Below are 14,975 nucleotides of genomic sequence, written 5' to 3'. Positions count from 1 at the left end.
ATTTGGCTTTATTTCTGGGTTCTCTGTTTTGTTCCATTGGTCTGTATTTCTACTCTTATACCAGTACTACGTCATTTTTCACAGAATTAAAAAATGCAGTCCTAAAATTCATATGGAATCAAAAAAGAACCTGAAAAGCCAAAGCAATCCTAAGCAAAAAGAGCAAATCTGGAGGCATCACATTACCTGACTTCAAATCATACTACAAGGCTATAGCAACCAAAAATCTCCCTCGTTCTTAACATTGGAGTGCCCTAGGGCCCAGTCCATGGGCCTCTTCTCTTTATTGTCTTCATTAACTCTCTAGGTGATCTCATCTAGTCCTTTTTATTTTTATTTATTATAATTAAAAAATATATTTACTTATTTATTTTTCAGACAGGCTCTTGCCCTGTCACCCAAGCTGGAGAGCAGTGGCTTGATCATAGCTCAATGCAGCCTCTATCCCCTAGTTTGAAGTGATACTTTTGCCTCAGCTTCCCAAGTAGCTGAGACTACAGGCACATGCCACCAAGTTTGTTTGTTTGTTTGTTTGTTTTTTTAGAGATGCGGTCTCGATATCTTGCTCAGACTGGTCTCAAACTCCTGAGGTCAATCAGTCCTCCTGCCTTGGCCTCCCAAAGTGCTGGGATTACAGGTGGGAGCCACCGTGCTTGGCTTTTAAAACAAACAGCTCCAGCCCAGACCATTCTTGTGAATTCGAAATTCAAATATCAAACTGCCTAAGGAATTTCTCTATTTAAATATTTAATAGGCATCTCAAATTTAGCACCTCCCAAGTTACTGTATCCCCACCTGAGCTCCGTTAAACTGGATCTTCTCAAAGTGTTTCTTATTTCAGTGGAGGGGTGATTTCACTCTTCCTATTGCTCAGACAAAAACTCTTAAAATCATTGTTTTAAAAACTGTTTTATTGAGATATAATATGTACCATACAGTTTACTCACTTAAAGTATACAATTTACTGACTTTTAGTATATTCACAGTGATGCAACCATTACCACAATCAATTTTAGAACATTTTCGTTACCCCACAAACACCATCGTCTTTAGTTGAAGTCATTCTTGACTCCTCTATTTCACGTTCCACATCCAATCCATCAGCTCCACTTTTGGAACACCCTGGGAATCTTACCACTTCTTACCATCTCTGCTGTTTGACCAAGTTACCATCATCTCTTGCCTGGGTTACTGTAACAGCCTCTTAGCTGATGTCCCTGCATCCTCCGTGACTCCCTTTCAGTCTATTCTCAACCCAGCAGCTAGAATGATCCTATTGTAACATAAATTTGATCACATCTCTTTGCTGAATGGTTCCCATTCCACTCAATAAAAACCCAAAGTTCTCACAAAGACCCATAAGACTTGACAAGGTCTGTCTTCTGGGTTTGCTCTGACCTCATAATTTACTACTCATCTCTCTTCTGCTTCAATCTCACTATCCTTTCCTTCTTACACCCAGCTTTCTCCCTCCTTAGCATAATTCATTTGGCCTGGAAAGTCCTTTACGCAGATATTTCCATGGCTTGCTTTTTTACAGAATTGGATTTCCCATAAAGCAAATGAATTTTTTTTTTTTTTTTTTTTTTTTTTTGAGACAGGGTCTGGCTCTGTTGCACAGGCTGGAGAGCAGTGGTGTGATCTTGGCTCACTGCAATCTCCACCTCCCAGGCTCAAGCCATCCTCCTCCCACCTCAGCCTCCCAAATAGCTGGGACTACAGGTGCTTGCCACATGCTTGACTGATTTTTGTAGTTTTTTGTAGATACTGGGTTTCGCCATGTTTCCCAGGCTAGGTCTCGGATTCCTGAGCTCAAGCAATCCACCTGCCTCAGCCTCCCAAAGTGCTGGGATTACAGGCATGAGCCACCGTGCCCAGCTTCATGAAGCAAATGAATCTTGAGCGTCGGCATCTTTCACTTGCTATAGGACCCTTCTCTCACTTTCAGAGAACATTTTATTTTATTTAAAAAAGCTTAATTAACTAATTATTTTTTAACTTGTTAATTTTTTATAGGTTTAGCGGGTACAAGTGCAGATTTCTTACATGCATGTATTGTATAGTGGTGAACTCTGGCTTTTACTATACCCATCACCCAAATAGAGAACGTTTCATCCAAATAGAAAAAGAACATTGCACGCAATAAGTTATTTTTCAAACCTCATTCCCCGTCCACCTTGCCACCTTGTGGAGTCTCCAGTGCCCATTATTCTACTCTGTATGTCCATGTGTACCCATTGTTTAGCTGCTACTTAGAAGTAAGAACAGGTAGTATTTGACTTTCTCTTTCTGATTTATTTCACTTAGGGTAATGACCTTTAGTCAGAGAACATTTTAATGAAAAATAATGAGGGCAGAGGAGTTGATAGACAGCAGTACATTTGGATATTTGAATCTCAATATCCCAATTTAGTCTTGAGAAAACCAGGCATTATCTGTCCATCTCTTGTTGCTAAAGGTCAGTATTTCTCAAAATTCTGGCAGGAAATGGATTGGAAACATCTGGAGCATTTGTTAAAAATTAAGATTCTATGCTGGGTTTGGTGGCTCATGCCTGTAATCTCAGCGCTTTGGGAGGCTGAAGTGGGCAATCACTTGAGGACAGGGGTTCAAGATCAGTCTGGCCAACATGGCGAAACCCTGTCTCTACAGAAAATACAATAATAATAATAATAATAATAAATAAGGTTCTAGCCAGATGCAATGTCACACATCCGTGGTCCCAACTACTCAAGAAGTTGAGGCAGGAGGAACTGTTGAGCCCAGGAGTTTGAGGCAAGCCTGACCAACACAGCAAGACCTTTAAAAAAAAAGTTAATGTTTTTATACCCTACCCAAGATCTACCAAATCAGAAACTCTGAGAATCTCATTGCAAATAAGCTCCACACCTGTTTCTTAGCCATACTGTAGGCTCTGTCTGTATTTGTGGTTTTTCCCCAAATCTGTAAAAAAGCAGCTGTAATTGTGTACTAAAATTCACAGTACCATTATAATTCAGATTTTTCTGAGCAGTAACTATTTAAGAACCCTTTATATTTTTATTTTTTGCCATTTTCCTCTTACTCTCAGACACTGGCCTCTATTCAAATGATTTTTGTAAAGCTTTGTGGCGGATAGCTCATCATTTGACTTTTTCTAATACATAAATATGTTTGATTTTTAAAATCTAGATTTGAATTTGTAATTCTTCTCAAGACGGAACTTGTTTCTCTCGCTCTCTTTTATTATTATTATTATTATTATTATTTTTGAGATGGAGTTTGCCCAGGCTGGGGTGCAGTGGTGCGATCTCAGTTCACTGCAACCTCTGCCTCCCGGGTTCAAGTGATTCTCCTGCCTCTGCCTCCTGAATAGGTGCCCACCACCACACCTGGCTAATTTTTGTATTTTTAGTAGAGGCGGGGTTTCATCATATTATGTTGGCCAGGCTGGTCTTGAACTCCTGACCTCAAGTGATCCTCCTGCCTCCCAAAGTGTTGAGATTACAGGCGTGAGCCACTGCACCCAGCAGATAACTTGTCTCATTTCTCTTTGTATGGCTGAAGTACCTGGCATTGGCATTGTACATTGGCATCGTAGAGGCTTGCAAATATCTAATGAATTAGATAAAACTATAATGATGCGCAATGGGTAGTATTCAAAGTTAATTAGCTATTGGTCTGGAATGGGGGTGAAGTTCAGCTCTTTAACAATGAGGGTTCAGAGTCACTGCCTGCCGTCTTCAGGGGTTGGGCATTTGTGGATAGAGCAGCTATCAGTTATGTGAGCCACAGGCCATATGTGCTGTGAAGGATACTCTTCCACAAGTTGAATTCCAATCTACACAGCTTCAGGCTCACGTGTTTCTGATTTAGACTAACTGGAGACTCCTGTCTATGGAGTGTTTGGCAGAAGTTATGGTCCTGGAGATGACAACCCTCATTAATAACTGCTTCATGTTTTTTTCTAGGTTTCATTTAAATGTGACACCATGGTTTGGAGTCCTAAGCCATAAAAAATAAGCCAGAATGATTCTGCAACTTTCAAAAGAAGAAAAGTTGGCAAACTTTTGGTAGAAGCACACCACACAGCATTTCTGATGCCTTTATTGTCCCCTAGTCATTGTCTTGTGCCCAATGGAGGGGGCGTGTTTTAGAGTATCAGTAGTGGGAGCAGGTGCAGCAGAAGTTCATCAGAGCCAGATTAGGAAGTGAGGACAGCGTCAAGGGGCAAAGCCAACTTGTCACATGTCAGAACAGAAGATGCCAAGAACTGAGAAGGCTGGATTACAGATTTGGAGGCATGGAATAGGAGAACTAATGCAGGAGAAAACTGGGTGGCAAGGGCTTAAGACTCAGGAGTGTCAAGAATATTTCTGAATGGAAGTGATGGGTTCTGAACTCATAATTGTGGTTCAGACCCCATTCGCCAGATTTGAATGTATCTCGGAAAATAGGCGAACAGGAAAGAAGAACTTTTAAAGAGCTACATGCCTGCCTTTCTGCTCAGGTTCTGAGCTTCTTGAGGCATTGTTGTCTCTGAAGAAAATAAACAATTGTTACCTTGTAAAAGTGTCTTTATCCTCAGCTCTATTACAAAATTTCAGATGTATGCATGTATCTTCGGTCATTGAGCATCATTCTGATGTCCTTTGTATATTAGTCATCTCTTATGATGACTTGAGTATAGTGTCAAGGGCTGGGATTAAGGCACTAGGTGGAACCAGAATGGGAGAAACTGCTCCTTAGGATGGAGGAGTCAGCAGTCCATTAACCCAAGGGGTTTCACAAACTGGACCATGATTTTTTTTCTTTTTTTAGACAGTGTCTTACTCTGTTGCCCAGGCTGGGGTGCAGTGGCAATGGACCATGATATTCTTATCAAAGGACATTTTGTCTGGTGGATTGAAGCAATATTTGGCAGAACTATGGTTTAAGAAATCATCTCAGAGAGCAGGAGGTGAATGGGGAGGGGCTGATGAGAAAAAGGCATGTATGAGAATTTCTAGGTGAGCTAGTAATGCTCTGAGCTGGACTAAGTGTGAACTTGCAGAGTTAAGTGGAAAACCAGGGCAGGCAGGTTCCTAATCTATGGACTGGACTAGCAAGATGCATAGTAGGGGGAGGCTCTTGTGCAGTACAGTGGAGGGCTGATATGGTTTGGCTGTGTCCCTACACAAATCTAATCTTGAGTGGTTGTTCCCATAATCCCCATGTGTGGTGGGAGGGACCCCGGGAGAGGTAATTGAATCATGGGGGTGGTTTCCCCCAAGCTATTCTTGTGATAGTAAGCTCTCACAAGATCTGATGGTTTCACGAGAGGCTTCCCCCTTTGCTTGGTTCTCATTCTCTCTCCTGCTTCTGTATGAAGAAGAACGTATTTGCTTCCCCTTCTGCCATGATTTAAGTTTCCTGAGGCCTGCCAGCCATGCGGAACTATGAGTCAATTAAAGCTCTTTCTTTTATAAATTACCCAGTTCTTTTTTTTTGTAGAGACAGCGTTTCTCCAGGCTGGTTTCAAACTCCTAACCTCAGGTGATCTGCCTGCTTCAGCCTCCCAAAGTACTGAGATTACAGGCGTGAACCACTGTGCCTGACTCAGGCAGTTCTTTATAGCAGTGTGAGAACAGACTAATATAAGGCACCAAGTAACTTGCTGCCCTCCCCATCAGTTTGGCTGTTGCCTATAAAAGGGGGCATGCAGTCAAGAACCAAACCACTGAGTCACTTGACCTGTTTTGTACTTTGTTCTTTCTCTTGACCCTCCCAGTACATATCTTCACAGTTCATTTGACAGGTTCTGGAAACACCCTCTGACTATAGGAAGCTTGATTTTGTGTTCCTATCTACTTCCGTTATTACCCTCTTCCCAATCTATCATTACAATTGTTTTAATGCCACCAAAAAAATAGCTTCCTTCTTTCTGCCTGCAGATTGCATAAACAGTATCTTGGTCTGCTCTCTACCTGTAATTCATTGAGTAACCCAAGGCAGGCTGTAATTTTTTTTTTTTTTTTTTCTGTTAGCATGTATTACTTGAGAACATTGCTATCCTTTGAGCTCACAGAAGAAAAAGGTTGAGGTTCTTTAATTAGAGGGAATAAGGAGGCATGAGAAACATATACTTATGGGTGCAAGTCAATTGGTGGACACTGGCTCTTTCAAGTCACAATGATGCCATTTGCTGTCCTAAATTAGTGGTTGCCAAATCATCAGTGCTTATTAAAAACAAAGATTCTTGGGTACCTTCTCTGGAGATGTGGATTCGATGCATCTAGGGTGGATCCAGGGAACCTATATTAATAAGAACTTCAAGAAGTTCTTAGGTCCAGCAGGTCTGGAAAACCCAGGCTTCAGGCCATACATTGCTGAATAGTACCCACAAGATCTGAGAGTAAACATCATTTTGTTTTGTATAAAATTTTTCTTCTAAAAATTTGTTGAACCAGGGTTAAAGAAAAATTTAAAAAACATAAAACGATCTCTGTTTTTGCCATCCTAATACAATAGTTTCACTTCTCTGCAATTCCTTCTTTACTATACTTTCATTTAACATATTTTTAACGTAAACATTTACAAATTTATTTATTTATTTTTGAGACAAGGTCTCACTCTGTCACCCAGGCTGGAGTGCAGTGGCACAATCTTGGCTCACTGCAACCTCTGCTTCCCGAGTTCAAGCAATTCTCTGCCTCAGCCCCCTGAGTAGCTGGGGCTACAGGTGCATGCCATCATTTTTGTATTTTTTGTAGAGACGAGGTTTCACCATGTTGACCACACTAGTCTTGAACTCCTGAGCTCAAGCGATCTACCTACCTCAGCCTCCCAAAGTGCTGGGAATACAGATGTGAGCCAGTGTGCCTAACCAAAAATTTACAAATTTAAACTTTGTATTTTGGGAGACTGAGGTGAGAGAATTGCTTGGGCCCAGGAGTTCCAGATCAGCCTGAGAAACATAGCAAGACCTTGTCTCTTCTAAAAAATAAAAATAAAAAATTAACTAGGCATGGTGGCAAGCACCTGTGGTCCAAGTTACTTGGGAGGCTGAGGCAGGAGGATTGGTGCAGTCCAGGAGGTTGAGGCTGCAGTGAGCCATGATTGTACCAGTGCACTTTAGCCTGGGTGACAGACAGAGCAAGACCCTGTCTAAAAGGAAATAAATAAATAAATACATTTTGTTGGTTTCTTTTTACATAACCTATTAGAAATATTTTTTCCTTGACGTTGTATAAGATTGGTGACTTAGTTCATTCAAGCTGCTGTAACAAAAATAGCATAAACTAGGCGGCTTATCAACAACAGAAATTTATTTCTCACAGTTCTAGAGGCTGCAAAGTCCAAGATCAAAATGCCACAAGACTTCATGTCTAATGAGGGTTCACTCTGTTTTATAGAGGATGCCTTCTTGCTGTGTTCTCACCTGGTGGAAGGGATGAATAAGTTTCCTTGGACCTCTTTTATAGGGCACTAATCTCATTCATAAGGGCTCCACCCTCATAACCTAATCACCTGCCCAAACCCCCACCTCTTAATACTATCACATTAGGGAATAGGTTTCAACATAAGAATTTTGGGGGAACATAGACATTCAGACCATAGCAGTTGGTAATTACTATGTCAAATGTTTAGGCTGGGTGAGGTGGCTCACATCTTTAATCCCAGCACTTTGAGAGGCTCAAGGAAGCTAAACATTCAGACGAGGACAGTTGGTCTGTTGTATAATACAGAATTTGTCTGGTCTTTGGTCCTGGTTCCTGAGAGATAACCTCTAAATCCTTGGAATTTCCTGAGATATACCAGTGTCTTTGTTACTCACGGTGGGACCCTCAACCACATCTAAATCTATGCTAATGAGATGACTCATGATGGACCCCTATATAGTTTTAGTATAGGGGTTGGCCAGGCTGCAACTCCTGCCTCTCAGGTTTAAGCAATTCTCCTGCCTCAGACTCTTCAGTAGCTGGGATTACAGATGTGTGCCACCACACCCAGCTAATTTTTGTATTTTTAGTAGAGACAGGGTTTCACCATGTTGACCAGGCTGGTCTCAAACTCCTGACTTCAGGTGATCCATGGGTGTTGGCCTCTCAAAGTGCTGGGATTATAGGCATGAGCCACAGCACCCAGCCAAGAGGCCAGTTTTAAGATATTCATGGACAGGACTTGAAAGGAAAGGAAAAGGGACTCATTAATTCATTTAGCAAAAATGTATTGATCATCTTTGATGTGCCAGGGATCGCTCTAGGCTCTTGGGATACAGCAGCAAACAAAAGAAACAAAATACATTCTAGTTAGGGGAGAGAAAAAACACGTACGATATGTAAGGTAAGTGCAATGAAGAAAAATAAAGCAGGGTTGAGGGATAGAGAGAGACAGGGAATGCTATCATATGGGGCAGTCAGTGATGGCTTCTCTGATGAGGCCTTGGGCTATCTGGAAGGGTGTCAATGTTATTGAAGGCAAAGGCACAAGTCAAAGGTCCCAAGGTGGAAGTGTGCTTGGTGTGTTTGAAAAACAGCAGGGAGTACAGCGGCTGGAGCCTAGTGAGTGAAGAGAAGTGTAATGAGAAGTGTAGAGGTGTGGGTGTTGAGGGTGGGAGAGAACATGTGAATGTGAGGGAGAGGGTTGGGGTCAGATCATGTAGGGTCTTTTGCAGGCCATGTAAGCACTCTGGAATTTATACTGAATTAGGAAACTGTGGGGGGCATTGAGCAGAGGAGTCACGTGAGCGAAAATATTGCAAATGGATCACTCTGGCCATGGCAGGGAGAACAATGGAGAAGCCAGGCGGGCACGAAAGCAGGGGACCAGTTCAGAGCTTCTTCCCTCAGTGAAATGACAGTGCCTTGAACCAGGATGGAAGAGGGAAATTTCTAAGAGATCAGGTTCTGGATATCCTTCAAATGCAGACGAGAAAATAAGCAAAGCAGTCAAAGATGACTCCAAGATCTAAACAAATGAAAGAACAGAGCTAGCATTTCCTGAGATGAGGAAGACTTGAGGATCAGGTTTGGGGTGAGGGTTCTCTTTTGAACATGTTGTGTTTCCTTTTCAAATCAACTTAATAGCTGGTGTGGTGGCGTGTGCCTGTAGTTCCAGCTCCTCTGGAGGGTGAGGCTGGAGGACTGTTTGAGTTCAGGAGTTCAAGTTCAACTTGGGCAACATTGTCTTAAAAAAACGTTAATAATGGTGTAATTTGCATGTAATAAAGTGTACACACTTAATGGTACAGTTTGATGAATAATTAATAAATATATAGACTCATACAACAGCCACCACAATCAAGATGTAGAACATTTTTATCACCCCAAAACGTTTTCTTGTGCCCTTTTCCAATAGGTTTCCATTTCCCACACCCCCTGCCCCAAGCAACCACTGATATACACTCCATCACCATACATTAATTTGTCCTAGAATTTTGTTTAATGGAATTATAGGCATGAGGGAAAGGAAGATGAGTTAGACATGGCCTGCTGTCTGCTACAATGTGTCTTCTTTTATATCTTCTTCATTATCTTTTTTTTTTTTTTTGAGATAGGGTTGCACTCTGTCATCCACGGTGTCAGAGGCTGGAGTGCAGTGTTTTGATCATAGCTCAGTGCAGCCTCAAACTCCTGGGATCAAGCAATTCTCCTGCCTCAGCCTATGTAGTAGCTGGGACTACAGGTGCACACCACCAAGCCCAGTTAACTTAATTTTTTTTAAAAAATAGAAATGAAGTCTTTAGATGTTGCTTAAACTGGTCTTGAACTCCTGGGCTCAAGTGATCCTCCTGCCTTGGCCTCTCAAATTGTTGGAATTACAGGCATGAGCCACTGTGCATGGCCCCCATTTTTATAATCATTGATATCTCAAGTCCTGTTCTGAGTTGCTGAGTGTATCCACAGAGAGGCACACCCTCGTTTCCCCTGCTTTCTCATGACTCTGAGAACCACTGTTTCTCTGCGTTCTCTGCAGCCAAGATAATTTTTTTGCAAATGTTACTTTGGGAAGTTTTTACAAGGCCAGGTACCGTGGCTCATGCCTGTAATCCCAGTGCTTTGGGAAGCCAAGGCAGGCAGATTACTTGAGCTCAGGAATTTAAGACTAGCCTGATCAATATGGTGAAACCCTGTATCTTCTGAAAATACAAAAATTAGCCAGGCGTGGTGCTGCACGCCTGTAATCCCAGCTATTCGGGAGACTGAGGCAGGAGAATCGCTTGAACCTGGGAGGCGGTGGTTGCAGTGAGCCAAGATTGCACCAATGCACTCCAGCCTGGGCCACAGAGGGAGACTCCCTCCATCCTTAAAAAAAAAAAGTTTTTACAATGAAAATATGTATTTTTCCTTTTACCAGTATAAATAATAGTATAACATTATAATGTGATTTCAATTTATATAGTTCACTTCTCCAGATTCTGAGAAGCCCCCTTCATGGTAGGGGTTAGTCCTTACCTTTGAGACTCGCTTGTCTTTTTTTTTTGTTTTTGAAACAGGGTCTCACTGCAGTTGCCCAGGCAGGAATGCAGTGGTATAATCTCAGCTCACTGTAGGTTTGACCTCCTGGGCTCAGGTGATTCTCCCACCTCAGCCTCCTGAGTAGCTGGGACTACAGGTGTATGCCGTTATACCTGGCTAACTCTTTGTGTTTTTTATAGAGATGGGGCTTCACCATGTTGCCAGGCTTGTCTCCTGAGCTCGAGGAACCTGCCTGCCTCGGCCTCCTTAAAGTGCTGGGATTACAGGCATGAGCCACAGCGCCTGGCCTTTACTTGTCTATTGTAATAATCACATGAAATTAGATGGCTAGCGATAAGCATCGATCTGCTAAAGGACATTCTGGGAAGAAGTTGTGCTGTGTTTTGCCTTATCCTGCCCCACTTGAAGTGCTTGGCCTTTTATGGATGCCCTTTAACGATCACAGACCAAAACAATTACTCACGTCTTTGTTTTATAACCTTTGGCTTCCTGAATTATTTTTAATAGTTCTTCCATAATCACACAATGGCTTCATTTATAAGGCCCTTTGAATCTAGGAGATGATGAGCATTCAAATAGGCGAGTAAGAGACTTCAAATAGCTACCTGGGGCAGGACATTCTCCTGATGGGCTGTTGAGGGTGGTGTCCGACGACTTCTATTTCATAGCAAAGAATAAGTATCATATTGCAACTTCAAAAAGAGAAGCTGTAAGTGTTTGAATCTGGTGTGTCCGAAAAGCATATTTAAAATTTGACTATGGCCAGGTGCAATTGTGCCTGTAATCCAGCCCTTTGGGAGATCAGGGAGGGAGGATCACTTGAAGCCAAGGAGTTTGAGGCAGACTGGGCAACACGGTAGGAACCCTACCTCTACGAAAAATACAAAAATTAGCTAGGTGCGCTGGCACACGTCTGTAGCCCCAACTACTTGAGAGGATAAGGCAGGAGGATCACTTGAGGCCGGGAGTTCAAGGCAGCAGTGAGCTGTGATGACACTCCAGTCTGTGCAGTAAAGTGAGACCCTGTCTCTCGCTCTCTCTCTCTCTTTTTTTTTTATGAGAGGGAGTCTCCCTCTGTCACCCAGGCTGGAGTGCAATGGCGTGGTCTCGGCTCATTGCAACCTCCGTCTCCCGAGTTCAAGCAATTCTCCTGTCTCAGCAGAGTCGCTGGGACTGCAGTCACACGCCACCATGCCAGCTAATTTTTGTATTTTTTTTTTTTTTTTTTAAGTAGAGACGGGGTTTTACCATGTTGTCAGGTTGGTCTCGAACTCCTGATCTCAGGTGATTCACTTGCCTTGGCCTCCCAAAGTGCTGGGATTACAGGCGTGAGCCACTGTGCCCGGCCGTCCCCGTGTCTAAATAATGATAATAATAATGATAACAATTATAAATTAGACTGGTGGGATAAGAGGAGGCAAAACATACCTGTATAGAGGAGGGTTAGTTTGTCAGCATGAAGGAAGCAGTTTTTTTACTGAGGGAACCACATCCTCCTTTTATTCCCCCTCCTTTTCTGCTTTGTTATAGCCGTTTTAGTGGCTATAGTGATTTTACACCTGGTCTTCATTTTCAGCCCCTAATTTTACAGGTTTTCCATTAATGTTCAAATCACTAAAGAGCAGGTATCAGAGAGTAGGAGGAATAAAAAAATTGTTCAGAAATAAAATTTAAAAAGAATGCAAAAGAGAGGTTAGGCATTTTATCAGTTTTTCTAATGATTCTAAAATCTGTGCATGTGTTGGGCCACTAACAGGAAGCTGGATAGCATTGTTTCAGCATCCTACAGACATTTTTGAGGTGGCTGATGACTGTATTATACAGTGTTTCCTTTGTGGGAGCCTACGGAAAAATTTTTTTCTGGCTTCAACTAGGAATAATAATTTTTTTTCCTGTGCAACTACTTGCTTTAATCTTCTGAGAGCACTGTGGACTATGGAATTGATCATGTATATATATTTTTGCCTAGAATCTTGAACATTCAGAGTTAAATTTGTCGCTTCTATCTCTGGTGAATAAGCCCTCATGGCTTTTATTTTGCTCTGAGCTTCATCTATTTAAAAAATTTTTATATTCTCCTTGTTCCAATTTACTCATTTGATTTTTTTTGTAAATTATGATATGCTGTACAGTTATTAAGATACTTTATATTCTCTTTTGTAACAATGACATATAAATAGTAGTTAAACCTTGGGGGAAGCAACTCTTTGATTAGTGGAACTTTGGGAAGTTAACGTGAGGCTTTGGAGTGTGAGTTGTTTTTTTTTTTTAAGAGGTGGAGTCCCACTCTGAGGCTGGAGTGCAGTGCTGTGATCTCAGCTCACTGCAGCCTTGACTTTCCAGGCTCAAGCCATCCTCCCGCCTCAGACTCCTGAGTAGCTGAGAATACAAGTGTGCACCGCCACACTCGGCTAATTTTTGTATTTTTTGTAGACCTGGGGTTTCACCATGTTGCCCTGGCTGGTCTTGAACTCCTGAGCTCAGGCAATCTACCCATCTTGGCCTCCCAAAGTACTGGGATTACAGGTGTGAGCCACGGTGCCCAGCCTGCAGTTTGAGTTTTTAATGGAGGCAGTGTAATGCAGTGTTTTAGTGCAATTGTTTCGAATTCTGGCCATTAGAGGTTCAAATCTTCACTCTACAGCTTATTTCCTGTTTGATCTAAAGTAAGTCATTCAGTCTCTCTGTGCCTCAATTTTCCTGTCTATAATAGGAATAATAAATATAACTCCCTCATAGAATTATTGTGAGAATTAAATGAGATAATTAATATAAAGTACTTAGAACCATGCCTGGCATACAGTTTATACAGTTTAAGATGAACATTGTTAACATTAGAATTTATTGCCAAGCTTTTCCAACTTTGTTTCTAAGATAAGAAGTTCAGAATCCTTGTAGTTTTCTGCTTAAACAAATCCATCTTATCATTCACTTAGTATTACCAGGGAAGATCAATTTCTTTAATTTAATCTTCCTGCTCTCTGTGTTCAGGACATCACTGGCTTTTAGTCACTACAGCCACTGTAGTAGTTATGTGTATTGTTGTATAACAAATTATTTCAAAATTTGGCAGACTAAAACAACACATATTTACTATTTTTTTTTCTTTGAGACTGAGTCTCGCTCTGTCATCCAGTCTGGAGTGTAGTGGCACGATCTTGGCTCACTGCAACCTCCCCCCTCCCAGGTTCAAGCAATTATTCTGCCTCAGCCTCCGATTAGCTTGGACTACAGGCACCTGCCACCATGCCTGGCTAATTTTTGTATTTTCAGTAAAGACGGGGTTTCTCCGTATTGGCCAGGCTGGTCTCAAAACTCCTGACCTTGTGGTCTGCCTGCCTCGGCCTCCCAAAGTGCTGGGATTACAGGCATGAGCCACTGTGCCTGGCCACGTATTTATTATTTCACAGTTACCGTGAATCAGGAAACTGGGAAAGGCTTAGCTGGGTCTTCTGCTTCAGGACTTCTCACAAGACTGTAATCAAGGGTGTTGATGAAAAAGCCAAACTCTGTAAAATATTGGAAGAGATTTATTCTGAGCCAAATGTGAGGACCATGACCCCTGACACAGCTCCAGGAGGTCCAGAGAACACGTGCCCACGGTGGTTAGGTTACAGCTTGGTTTTACATATTTTAGGGAGACATACATCAATACACATAAGGTACATACTGGTTAATCTGGAAAGGTGGGAAAACTCAAAGTGGGAGTTTACCAATCATATGAGGATTCAAAGATTTTCTCATTGGCAATTAGTTGAAAGAGTTAAATTAATATCTAAAGACTAGGACTTAATAGAAAGGAGTGTCTGGGTTAAGATAAGGGACTGTGGAGACCAAGATTCTTATTATGTAGAAGAAGTCTCATAGGTGGCCACCCTTAGAAGAAATAGATGTCAAATATTTTTTCTTTTTTTTTTTTTTTTTTGAGACAGAGTCTTGCTCTGTCACCCAGGCTGGAGTGCAGTAGTGCAATCTTGGCTCACTGCAACCTCTGCCTCAGCCTCCCAGGTAGCTGGGACTAGAGGCACCTGCCACCACACCCAGCTAATTTTTGTATTTTTAGTAGAAACAGGGTTTCACTATGTTGATCAGATTGGTCTCGAATTCCTGACCTCAAGTGATCTGCCCGCCTCAGCCTTCCAAAGTGCTGGGATTATAGATGTGAGCCACTGCACCTGGCCAAATATTTTCTATTCAGACCTTTAAAGGATGTTAAATGCTCAACTAATCTCTTCAGGATCAGATACAGACCTGGGAAGAGAAGAGGATTCTCTACAGAATGTAGATTTTCCCTACAGGAGGTAGCTTTGCAGGGCCATTTAAAAAAATGTCAGGGTAGCCAGGTGTAGTGGCTTACACCTGTAATCCCAGCACTTTGGGAGGCCGAGGTGGGCGGATCATGAGGTCAGGAGTTTGAGACTAGCCTGGCCAACATGGTGAAACCGTCTCTACTAAAAATATACAAAAATTAGTTTGGCATGGTGGTGCGCACCTGTAATCCTAGCTACTCAGGAGGCTGAGGCAGGAAAAATACTT

Source organism: Sapajus apella, unplaced genomic scaffold (genome assembly GCF_009761245.1).
Source record: "Sapajus apella isolate SASKATOON/1434 unplaced genomic scaffold, GSC_monkey_1.0 scaffold22, whole genome shotgun sequence".
In the NCBI taxonomy this organism is placed as follows: Eukaryota; Metazoa; Chordata; class Mammalia; order Primates; family Cebidae; genus Sapajus; species Sapajus apella.
This window is presented reverse-complemented; position numbering follows the sequence as displayed.